Source organism: Mesocricetus auratus, unplaced genomic scaffold, assembly GCF_017639785.1.
Source record: "Mesocricetus auratus isolate SY011 unplaced genomic scaffold, BCM_Maur_2.0 Super-Scaffold_100027, whole genome shotgun sequence".
In the NCBI taxonomy this organism is placed as follows: Eukaryota; Metazoa; Chordata; class Mammalia; order Rodentia; family Cricetidae; genus Mesocricetus; species Mesocricetus auratus.
The window spans coordinates 8,288,108-8,300,465 of record NW_024429208.1 but is presented as its reverse complement, the minus strand read 5'-3'; the positions used below and the strand labels follow the sequence as shown (position 1 = coordinate 8,300,465).

The window sequence follows — 12,358 nt, the reverse complement described above, 5'->3', positions numbered from 1 at the left end:
TCCCAGCCCATCCAAACCCTCATCCTGACCATCCTAGGAGCTGGACGTGGCCCCCGTGGACAGGCCCGAAGAGTCACCATGCAACCATCCACCCCTCCCCAGGCCTCTGCGGTTGGAGGTGTCCACCTTGAGGATGTGAAATCTGTTCTAAGAAGGTGGTTTCCAATCCACGTGACTTCAGTCACTGCATCTGACATGCCACAGTTTCCACGCTCTCTGTACCTGGAGAGGGCTTCTGGGGCTGATCTGCATAGCCCCACACAGTCTACACCAGCATTTTCCCAGCACAGGAAGCCCCAGGGATTTGACTGTGTAAAGCAAGCACTCAACCACGGAGCTGTACCCGAACCAACCTGTCACTGTGACACCTGGCCATCCAACCAGGGAACAGCTCTTATCCCTGTCAGTGCAATGTCCCACCTCTGCACATAGCCGTCCCAGTAACAAGCTGGTTCCCCTCTGCCTATCCTGACTATGTCTTAGACCCACAGTAAGCTGTACACACTGGTCACTCCAGCACTCTGACACAATGTGACCTCATGTATAGCCTCAGTCATAAACCACCTTCCCAAGGAAAGTGTGCGATAGCATCCTAAGCTCCTGGTGTAAGCCTTTTCCCTTAAAGGGTGGCATGCCCCACACCAAGCTCAGGCCTGAGGAGGAATGACACACCGTCCACTTTGTGTCCCTCATGGTCAAGCATCTCTATTGTTATCTTTGAGCTTCCATCCCTAAGGAGCCTAGGGAGCCCCTCAGTGCAGCCTGCTCCCACTCCAGCAGAGTGTACTGACCATGTACGGAGGGCACAGCTAGACAGGTCTGGCTTTCTGACTGTATGTTCTATGGCCTCTGTCTTCTACACAGCTAACTTCTATAACTCTCCTGTCACTCCATAAGTACAACATGTAAACTGGTGACATCTTAAGTGTGCAACTCATAAACTGAACACACGGTGCAGCCAGCACTGAAGTCATGAGCTAAGGCTGCTACGTGAGGCTCCTTGAATGGAATCAAGCAGCTGGGCTCTGAATGGAATCAAGCAGCACACACGTGTCTCCTGCTCCCTCTCCCACATTTATTGTGTGTGCGTGCATGTGCACGTTCATGTGTGTGTGCGTGCGTGTGTGTTACCTGTGTGTCATAGCACACACATGGAGATCTGAGGACACATATTTATTGCGTGCGCGCGCGTGCATGTGTGCATGTGTGTTACCCATGTGCCACAGAACACACATGGAGATCTGAGGACACCTCCTTCCACATGAGGGTCCTGAGGGTCAAACTCAGGTCCTGAGCTTGGTAGCAGGCACCGTTATCTGCTGAGCCTTCTTACTGGCCCCTCGCTCCTCTTCTTTGTAGCTATTGCCTTGATTTGTCCACTGTGTGAACACAGTACTCCCTGATACCCATTCTCAGGCTGCCTGGATCTGTGGGCAGCATGGCCTCCTGTACAGCAGGCTCTAAAACACTGCGGTGAGAACCAGTCTGTCGTCCAATCCCCCCCCCCCCCCGTGTTCACACCCTGGTCCCCACTTTGAGCCATCACTAAGCAAAATAAGGTACTTCACACACAGCACCTTACACTATTTCTTTGTCTGCAACAATGAACCCACTGGCAGGAAGACAGACACTTTGGCTCTGGGTGTCAGAGGACTCTGTGACTTGGCCATGCGTCCTTTGGCAGAGTGTCATGGTGATAGACACACATGAAGGAAAGCTGTTCCTCACTTCCTGAAATACAGGAAGCAAAGAAAGGGGAACAAGAGGAGCTGGGAAAGATACAACTCCGCGGACACGCCTCCAGGGACCTGCTTCCTCTAACCAGGTACCACTCCCTGCCTGCTAGCACCTCGAAACAATGCCATTGTATCATGAATCCACAAGGGCTCATCAGGGTCTATTTGTCTTTGGAAATCACAGGAAATCCACAGATACACCCAGAGCTGGGCTTTTCCAACAGTGTGTGTGATTATTGATTCAATCAAGTTGAAAGCCAGAGTTAACTGTCACCATGATGATACCACGACAGTGGCCTGACCTCCGAAAGGGTCTTTCCACAGCTGAGGAGGAGGTAGAACACACAGTGTGGCCACAGTGAGGTGGAGCAGAATGGTGTGATTTCAGAACAGTACACGACTTCAAGCTGATAAATTGTTTATTTGTGTGGATTTCCATTTAATATCTTGGGCCACAACAATTGACTATAGACAGCCCAAACCACAAAAGCATGTTACATTGTGTGTGTGTGTGTGCGCGCGCACACACACACGTGCATATCACAAGCTACTCTCTCCCATTTTCATTGGAAACAGGAATTTAGAGAGAACTAGACAGTTGATTTTTTTTTTTTTTTTTTTTTGGTTTTTTGAGACAGGGTTTCTCTGTATTGTTTTGGAGGCTGTCCTGGAACTCTCTCTGTAGACCAGGCTGGCCTCGAACTCAGAGATCCGCCTACCTCCACCTCCCGAGTGCTGGGATTAAAGGCATGCGCCACCAAGACAGTTGATTTTAATAAACAGGTTTTGAACACTTCAGCCTGTGTCTCCTAAAAGGGACACAGTAGGTGCACCCCTGGCTGAAAACAGCCTCCCCACAGTGTCTGCAAGTCCCAAGGGAGCTGTGCCAGACACAGTGGCTGCACACTAGCATTCCCTTTGTCCCACAGCACAGCCAACACTCACCCCAGGTGGCCTTGCTATGGTTTAGCCATCACGGCAGGGAACCAGCCTGGATTCACTTCTGCATCTCACAAATGTGGACCTTCCCTTCTGATCTCCTCAGGGCCATTCCCATCTCTCTGCATTTGTCACTATCACCTCCTCCGTTCCGAGAAGCAGTGACAGGAAAATTGGAGATTAAGCAGCAATGTTTGAATCAACAGCACAGAGGGAAGTTAGGATTAACTTCCTAAACTCAGGCTCTAGACAAGGATGGTTGTTACTGTCCATTCAGCACCACCCTGAGGCCCTGAGCTAGGCAGGAAGACAGGGAGGGAACTGTTAATGGCATGAGGAAGAAACAAAGCCACTGTCATCCCAGATGGCATGGATGTGTGTGCAGAACACTACAATTCAACAAACAATGAGGAACAGCTAGGCGACCAGCCACGCCATCAACACCCAGTGGTCCACTGCACCTCAGTATAATACCAGCAAGGGGCTAGGAATATAAAAGAGTGCATTTTTAAAGTGCTGTTTTCCAAAACAACAAAGATAATAAGGGCACCTGGGAATAATGGAACATGGCATGGACCATTACAGCATTCATCAGAAGGACACTCTGCAGAGACTAAGAACAGAAGAGGGAAAGTGGACTTTAAAGCCTCCACAAGAACACGCAGAGTGCATTGTGCCTCAGCTTATGCGCTGTGCAGCTCTCAAAAGGCACTGCCTAGAAAAGAAAACGGTATTCTACTAAATTTAAAACACTTGGGAGGCTGAGGCAGGCGGATCTCTGTCGGTTCGAGGCCAGCCTGGTCTACAGAGTGAGTTCCAGGACAGGCAGGGCTACACAGAGAAACCTTGTCTCAAGAGACCAGAAATAAATAAATAAATCCACTCCTTAAAATAAAATGAAGTAAAAAGACAAACCCAAGCAGGAAAGGGATCAGTGAGCCAGGACAATGACAGGCATCCTGAGGACCCAAGAAAGTTCACGACGTAAAACCAGGTAGGAGCAATTCTGAAGCAAAGGTCACACCAGCAGATGGCAAAGCCACAGAGGAGAAAGCATGGCCAGTCAAGGAACACACAGGGGAGCACACGGGGGGGAGCACAGTGAGCACACAGGGGGAGAAAGAGCAGACACGCATGGAGGACAGCACACAGGGAGTGGGGTGGGGAGCACACAGGGAGTGGGGTGGGGAGCACCCAGGGAGTGGGGTGGGAGCACCCAGGGAGTGGGGTGGGAGGACGCAGGGAGTGGGGTGGGAGCACGCAGGGAGTGGGGTGGGGAGCACACAGGGGAGACACATGAGCAAACACAGAACACACAGGAGAGACACAGGGCAACCACAAAGACAGGTAGGAGAAGACACAGGGTAACATACAGAGGTTATACACAGAGGCCTCCTGGCAGAGAATCCGTATCACTAGGACAGCATCCCACAACATTCTGTGTGCAAAGGTCAATGGAGAAAAACATGTGCCCAAGAGCATATAGTCTGCCTGAGCTCACTGACCTCTCTGAGGCATTTACATTGGGTGTTGAGGACCACCACACACATATGCACAGGACATGTGCATACAGCTGGCTTACGGGATGAGACCTAGCTGGGGGTCCTTGTGCAAACAGGCGGTCCTGTCAGGAAAACCATATCTTTACCTGGACCACAGGCAGAGAGTCACTGATGCTCACTTGGCACGCATGCTCTGCTCTCTTCCTCTGTCCTCGAACTCTCACAGGGAACCCTGTGCTGCTCTCAGAGGCGGGTCGCTCCTTTGGCTTGTGTCTACATGGAAACTCTCAGGGTCACTGGCTGCTTCCCTTGTGTGTGGATTCTAGAAGGATCACTCAAGTGCATTTCACTGATTCAGTTACTTTATCTCAAGAAATGGAAAAGGGCAGCCGGGCGTTGGTGGCGCACGCCTTTAATCCCAGCACTTGGGAGGCAGAGGCAAGCAGATCTCTGTGAGTTCGAGGCCAGCCTGGTCTACAAGAGCTAGTTCCAGGACAGCCTCCAAAGCCACAGAGAAACCCTGTCTCGAAAAACCAAAAAAAAAAAGAAATGGAAAAGGGAAGTTGGAGGCTCATGGATGGCAGGTGCTGAGTATGGACAACAGCAGCACTGATACAGCACAGCCTACGCTGAAATAGAAACTTGCACAAAGTCCAGACTTCAGGCTTTTTCTTGGGTCCCACAACTCACTGGCCATGCTTCACCGTGGCCACCAGCTGGAAGTCAGGTGAGCCAAGCCATGTTCAACACAGCCACCCCCTCACATCTCACACCCACACCCTACCACACCCTACTTCCTCCCCTTGCTGCCTGACCCTTGCTGGCATCTGTCCTTAAAATCTCCATCCATAACCTCACTCATAAAAAAGGCACATTCAAGCCAACAGTTCCCCAACACAGGCGACGATGCAGTTGGGGCTCCAGGAGACTAAGTGCCAGGCTGGATTAGATTTAAAATGGCCAGGTTGTGGTCCCCCAACCACGGATGGAGAGCGGCCAACACCCTCGGGTCTGCCGGCTCTGACCCTCAGCTTCTCCAGGGTGCATGCTCCTGACTCCATGCCAGAACAGAGCTGCGGAGTCTTTCTCTGGATGGGCACTGTCTCCTCTGATGCCAGCTTCCTGCCAGTTACCGCCTAGAACCACACAGAACCACAGAGGTCTGGGGGCCACAGGCCCCCTAAAGCCCCAGAGCTGCCTGCAGCACTGGGCCACACTCACAGTGGGGACCGCTTCGGCTGTGCCCTCATTTACTTTGTTTTTCTTTCCTTTTTCTTTTTCTGAGTATCTAAAGTTAGCAGCATTCAGGAGGCAGAGGCAAGCAGATCTCTGTGATTTCAAAGGCAGCCTCGCCTACATAGTAAACTCCAAGACACCCAGCTTTGTGTCTCAAAAAAAAAAAGGTTATTAAACTTAACCTGGAGAGATGGCTCATCGCTGGCTGCTCTTCCACAGAGCCGAGGTTCAGTTTACACGGCAGCTCACAACTGTCCTTACTCCAGTTCTAGCGGATCCTGTGTCCTCTTCTGACCTCTTTGGGCACCAGGCATTCATACGGTGCACAGACATATGTGTGCAAACTCAAAACAGTAGGTTACTAGCCTTTGGTGCTGAGGCTACGGCTTGCTGGTAGAATGCTTGCCTAGCATGCATGCACAAGACGAGACACAAGACCCTCCTGCCCCAGCATTTCCTCCAAGACACGCCCACACTGGGAAAACTGCAGTAACAGATGAGATGACCAGGGAGCTCACAGGCAGCTAGGAGGGACACACGGGGAGCCTGTGGGGCACTAGTATATCATCCTGGTTTGAGGTTCTCTGTGCGGAGTTGGCTGAGCCTTCCTCAGGGCTGAAAGTCTTCCTCCTCAGGCCTGTCTCCTTCCAGTATTCTTCCACAGACCTGAGTGTTCACCCCAACGCCACCTCCCACAGCATTTTTCCCAGGAGACCTCTTGTACTTTGAACTTCATCACGGCACCTGTTTCCCATGTAACTCTAGTTGTTTCCCATGTAACTCTAGATGACGTGGCCTCCATTTAAAGACCTGACTTCCAGGTGGCGCACGCCTTTAATCTCTGTGAGTTCGAGACCAAGCCTGGTCTACCGAGCGAGTTCTAGGACAGCCTCCAAAACAATACAAAGAAACCCTGTCTCGAAAAAAATCAAAAAAAAAAAAAAAAGGCCTGACTTCCGCCTTGTTCCAGCAAAATCCCAGCTATTTTAGCACATTTTTCTAGGTACCCTTTTCTGGGTCCCTAATAAAAAGCACACTGGTTCAATCACTCCAATTACACCGGGACAATGACCTAAGTCAGAAATCAACCAATAGGAAGCGTGGCTGGATCATCAGCAGATACTGAGTGTTAAACCATCAACACATGGCCTTTTCACACCCAGGCAGAAGAAAAACCCAATGAGCACACTTTCTCCTCAATCCTACGCCACGCCCAGCACAGCTGTGGCTCCAATGTCACGTGCAGATTTGAGCCCTACTGTGGCTCCAATTTCACATGCAGATTTTGAGCCCTATACAGCAAAAACAGGCTCTACCAGTGACCCAAGTCTTAATACAAATGTGCATGTAAAGCTAGTTACTTAATTTGTCTTAGAAATGTGAATTTTCACACATCAGATGTTCTAAGCATCATGTGGTCTGGAGACCAGAACAACACCTGTAGATTCAGTGCTACCTTTGTTTGAAATCCAGACCTGCCAAGCCAAGCTGCCTGCCTAGGGATGCCCACCTCCGTTCTCCTCATCCATGTTCTAGACAGACATTCCTCTGGTCAGTGTTGCTCCGAGATTCAAACTAGATGTCTATAAACAGGCATGGTGGCTACAATGTCAACTGCAAAGGGATAAGCAATGTCTCTCATGATCGAGGCAGGGGCTGGGGAATGCCACACAGCGCAAGGAGCACAGATCCCAGCACCTATGTGAAGAGCTCAGTGCAGCAGTGTAATCCTGGCTCTGGGAGAGAGACAGGAGGGCCCCTGATGCTTGTTGGCCAGACAGCCAGACTGGCCAAATCAGTGAGTTTCAGGTACAGCGAGACCCTATCTAAAAAGTAAGGTGGATGAGCCCAGAGAGGAGTTCCGCAGTTAAGAATGCTGGCTGTGGGTCCAAGATCTAACACTAATGCACAGACAGACACAGTGTAGCCCATTCTGTATGGAGAGACACCACGCCCAGCCTAGACACAGGGGTGTGGGGGTGGAGAGGTGCCATAGTCCTGTCTCAACTAGATGACGGGACACACTCAGTAGACTTCCTATGGCAGGCCTTACCTTCTCTGTGGAGCAGATGGGAGGAGGGGGGAATGGAGGGACGGGGAGGAAAAGAGGGAGGGAGGGGGAACTGGGATTGGAATGTAAAAAATAAATTAATAATTACAAAAAAAGTGCTGACTGCTCTAATTTAGTTCCCAGCAGCCAGGGGTGATTCACAACCACCTGTAACTCCAGCTCCAAGGACGAGGTCTGACAACTTCTGGTTTCCATCTCTCTCTCACACACACACACACACACACACACACACACACACACACACACACACACACACACAGGGGGGGGATTGGTAAGCAACAGATCTAGGGGGAAAGGATGGAGGGAGAAATAAAAATAAACCTTAAAAAATAAGGTGGAGGCTGGAGGGTAATTAAGAATAGCCCTGGCTGCTCTTCTAGAGGTCCCTGATTTGAATCCCAGCACCCACATGGTAGCTCTCAACCATCTGCAACTCCAGTTTCAGGGGATCCAGCGCCCTCTCCTGCCCTCCTCCTACATCAGGACAAGTATGCTGTGTCATTACACACATGCAGGCAAAATACTCATCCACATAAAATAAAACAATTTTTATTAAAATAAAAATCAAGTGGCGAGCAACTGAGGAAGATAACCAGTGCTGACCTCTGAACTCCATCCACCCGCATGGCCACACACAGGTCACATACACACCAAATAAATACGGTTGTTTTGGAAGTAGGGGCAAATGTAGTATCAGCATATACCTATTGAATGTTCCCGTCAGCAAATTACCAGAGGAAGAGCACCCCTGGCCAGCCAGCAGTGAGGGCGAGGCAGAGCCAAAGCTCGAGCTCCAGGTTGAGGAGAGGTTGTCCCCTGCAGCAGCTCTCTGCCACTACTCACTGCCACTGTCATTTACTACGGGTCGCACCAGCTTTCCAAAAGGGACACAGACACTGCCCATTAATGATGTATGGCTCCGGGGTCATAGAGGGACAGGCCTTCGGGCCGCTGGCACCTTGTTCCCATCAAAAGGACCTAGCTGCGGCTTTTAGTCCTAAGTAACATGAAGCCCTGCAGCTAGGAGGGAGGCTTCTGCCGGTCACATCCTGAATGGCACACCTGTGCTGCATTCCACTCACACCGGTATCTAAAACATATGCTGCCTATGTTCCTTCCATCCACATGTGAGAGGAAGTGGCCACTGGACACAATGCCCACCTTCTCCAGCAAGAACCATGGGCTCCATCAGCCTGCCGCTCCGTCCCTTACAACTAGGCACAGCTGCACCCTGGTGACAAGCGTGCACTCCTGGACTTTGCCTGACAAACAAGATCAGGACATGTTGGACTCCAAACAAAGCAGTAAGACTACTCAAAGAGGAACCACTATTACAATTGCCCCAGACAAAGCACTGTGAGGTTAATAAGCCCAAATTAACCCTGCAGTTACTACCAGCTTGTTCTAGGAATGGCGCGCTCACTGTTCAGCTGCTCACGTTGCAACTTGGGAAAATTCATTTAAGATTCCAATGTTCTTCAGATGACTGAAGGGCCTCCCCACCCCCTACCCTCCACCCCCCATAATGTCCCTGAGCAACTGTTTTACAAAACTCAATTTCTCTAGCAGCAGAAACTTCTCAGTGAGAAGACTAAGCAGCCACAGAGTTCGTGTCAGACAAGTCAGCAAGATGTAACGGCCCAGTGTGGCCAGTCACGCCCAGGGACAAGAAGCACGTGGTGGGAAAAATCAGAGGTGTGCACAAGGCCAGGATGGGGAGAAGCATGGGAGGGAAGGGAGAAGAGTGTGAGACGAGGGAGGGAGTGGAGGGCAAGCGCTTGTTGCTTTGGCAAGAGAGGGAGTGGGAGATGCCCAGGGTCCACTGCTGGATCTGAAAAGCTATCATACTGGGCCACACTGCAGGACCTAAGCAAAGCCACAAGTCAGAGAAGGCGGCAAACACCAGCTCCATCTTGGGAAGGGTAAATGGAACTGGGCCAGTTAACCAGTATCAACTTGTCAGGAGTGAGATTGGATCAGTGATGCCACCTGACCCCTGAAACACCAGTGAATTTCCATCTTTGCTTTTCCCCAATTATAAAAAGAACCTTAGCATGCCCTACCTAACTCCAACTGGGCCAGAGACAAGGTTTACAGACTTACTCTGCCAGGTCTGAGAAGACGGGAATCCCTTTGCTCTTAATTTCAATTCTGACTGTGGCAATTTGTGACATAATCCAGGGCAAGCGGCTAACCCTGCTCCTCACACCCCAGTGTGTCAGCACAGAGTGGAACATCCAAGCCCCAGAAGTGAAGCAAACAGGATGGCTGTGACAGATGCTTCCAAAGATCTGTCACTTTCTATTCAGTTTCCCCAGCCCTAGGTAGCACACAGACACTGTCCTTCCCAGGTGCTGGGCCTGTATCTGGGAGTAATCTAGCGTGGGACAGAGACCTCCCTTCAACTCCAGCATCCCTTCCACGTTCCTGCCCTAAGAGCCACTGTATAACCTTCTTCTCATCCGTCCTGGAGGCACCTTCCAAGACCTAGACCTCCTGCGGTAGTGCTGAACAGATAGGCATAGGTGGGGTCACACACAAGGCCAGCAGGTCCATACTGAGCTAGGTCAGCCACCCAGATGACATCCACCTGCTGATCCCAGCCACTCCAAGGAGCACCCACCACTAAGACAAAAGAGAGGCTGGGAACGCCATTGCTTATAACTGCTACTGGAAACAATGTAACCACAGAGCACAGGGCAAGACACTAGCAATCAGCTTTATAGGCTAACTCCCAAAGTGGGCAGGGGTCCTGCTCATCTAATAAGAGGAGGGGACAGTAAGGAAGTGATCAAATGAGACACATTGAAACAAAGTGCTCACAGCCCACCATGCCCTCTTTGAAGGGGGTACAGTCCGTTTCCATATGTCATCGCAACAGAAAGAGCTGCTTCCACTCAGCTCCAACAGACACAAACCCAGCACCCACAACGGGCACTCTATGTCCAATCCCAGAACCAGAGATCTTGGCTCCGGACAAGTCATTCCAGTCTGTCTCAAATCCAAGTAGCCTCCTAGTTTCCCAGGGAAAAGAGCCCAGCCTCTTAAGTATTCTCTTAGACAAGACTTTCCACACTGCTTTAAAAGTTAGGTGTGGAAGGCCATTTCTAAAACCATTTCCCTATGCCACCAAACTTCTCTCTCAAAGTTAAAAAGGAAACCTGCATATATTGCACATAAGTCATGGGTACCTGGGGTCAACTGCTCCAGGGCTCCTGGTGGCCCACCGTGGACAAGTGTTTTCCTCCAGAAGCTCTGGTTACTGAATGACCCCAGAGCCTGAGTGAAACGTGGAAATTCACAGTTGGCCTTTGGTCTCAACGCCAAAGTCAAAGCAAGCCCTTGCACCTTCCTGCAAGGCGTCCCACCTGCAGCCCTCCCTCTGTTGAGCAAGCAAAAAGTGAAACTAGCCCACAAGGCCCCGAAATCAGGCTTGGGGCCCCCCAATCCGAGGAGCCAGGAGCAGAGCAAGGTCCCCCAGAGAGGGTCCATAGGCCGCCCAGGCCCTCTCCCCGGCCCCGCACCCCCATCTCTCCCGATCGCCCCTCTCCAGGCCTCAGAGCACCCCGCACAGCACCGGCGAGACCGGCAGGCCGCACAGGGGCCGGGCGGACCCGGAGCCTCCAGCTCCGCGTTCCCAGGCCGCGCGCTCGGCGGAACGCAGCCGGCCACTGCGGCGGGGCCCGGCGACCGCGGGCGGGGGCGACCTCGGGCGGCTCGGCGGGGCGCGGCGCGGCTCACCTGCACTCCACCTGCTGGTCGCGATCCTCGCGTCGGCGCGTGCGGCCGCTGCGCTCGGCCTGGGCCCGGCCCGGCCCTGCGTCGGGCCTCAGCGAGTGAGGCGCCCGCCGCCCCGGGCCCCCATCGCCGCCCTCCGCCTCGGCGCCGCCGCCACTTCCTGTGCGCGGCGATCCCACAGTTCCGCCGGCGCGGGACGGCGGGCGCGGGGACGCGGGGACACGCGCGGACGGACGCGCGGGGGAGGAGTCGGGCCCGCGGCGCAGTGGCGGGCGCCGTGGCCAACGGACAGCGGGCGGGGGAGGGGACAGGAGGGGCACCCCGCGGGACCAGCCTCGACCCTCCCTGGCCCTCCCGGGGCACTGGGGTGTTCCTAGACCCAGCCTGGACCCCCTTCAGCCCCTGGAGTCCTAACGGGGACCCACCAGGGTGTTCCTGGGCCCAGCTTGGACACCGTTTCAGGCCCCTGGAGTCCTTTTGGGGGTACACGGTGTTCCTGCACCCAATGTGGACCTCCTCATCCCCCTGAAATTCTTCAGGATGTTCCTGAGCCAAACCTGGACCCCCGTTAGTTCCCTGGAGTCTTTCTGGGGTGCCCCCCCTTGTAACGGGGTGTTCCTGGGTCCAGCCTGGAATTCAGTCTCCTAGAATCCTCCTGAGTCCCAGCCTGGACCCCCTTCCCAGCTCCTGAGGTCCCTCTGAGCCCCGGGATGTTTTGATGACTCAGGGCTAGACCACCTTCCCTCTGGGTTCTCATGGGACGCCGGGATATTTCTGGATCTTCGACCAATTCCTTGGACCCCACTCCCAACTCTCTCTCCCACCCCACCCCTGGGTCAGGATCCCATCCAAGAATCCTGGGGACTGTCCTCAGTGTCTGTTGCGGCACCAGGATCGCTTGTCACTCCCAAGTGCTCTGGCCCTTTGACTTATTTATAGTTGGCAACTGGCTGGCAACATTGTATCCACATCCGACCCCGGAGGAAGGCTCTATCAACCTAGTCCAGGGTCTTTCTAGGGTCGGCTTTGCGTTCCCTTTAGCCCCACAAGCAGCCCGTTGATGACCACGAATCCCCTCCTGGCCACAGTGAGTCATTTGAACTGAGGACCAACAGCCACCTGAGCCTCCTTCCCCC

At 52.8% G+C, this 12,358-nt stretch overlaps 1 protein-coding gene across 3 annotated transcripts in view; it reads right to left on the bottom strand.

Moving 5' to 3' along the window:
• The window catches only part of Agpat3 (1-acylglycerol-3-phosphate O-acyltransferase 3), a 77,427-nt gene extending 66,033 nt beyond the window's left edge, over window positions 1–11,394 (bottom strand). For all 3 annotated transcript variants that reach the window (XM_040732305.1, XM_040732306.1, XM_040732304.1), the window contains exon 1: window positions 11,226–11,394. The gene's annotated coding sequence lies outside the window, so the exon portion shown is untranslated. The remainder of the gene's footprint in view (window positions 1–11,225) is intronic.
• Between the last annotated feature and the right edge of the window lie 964 nt (window positions 11,395–12,358).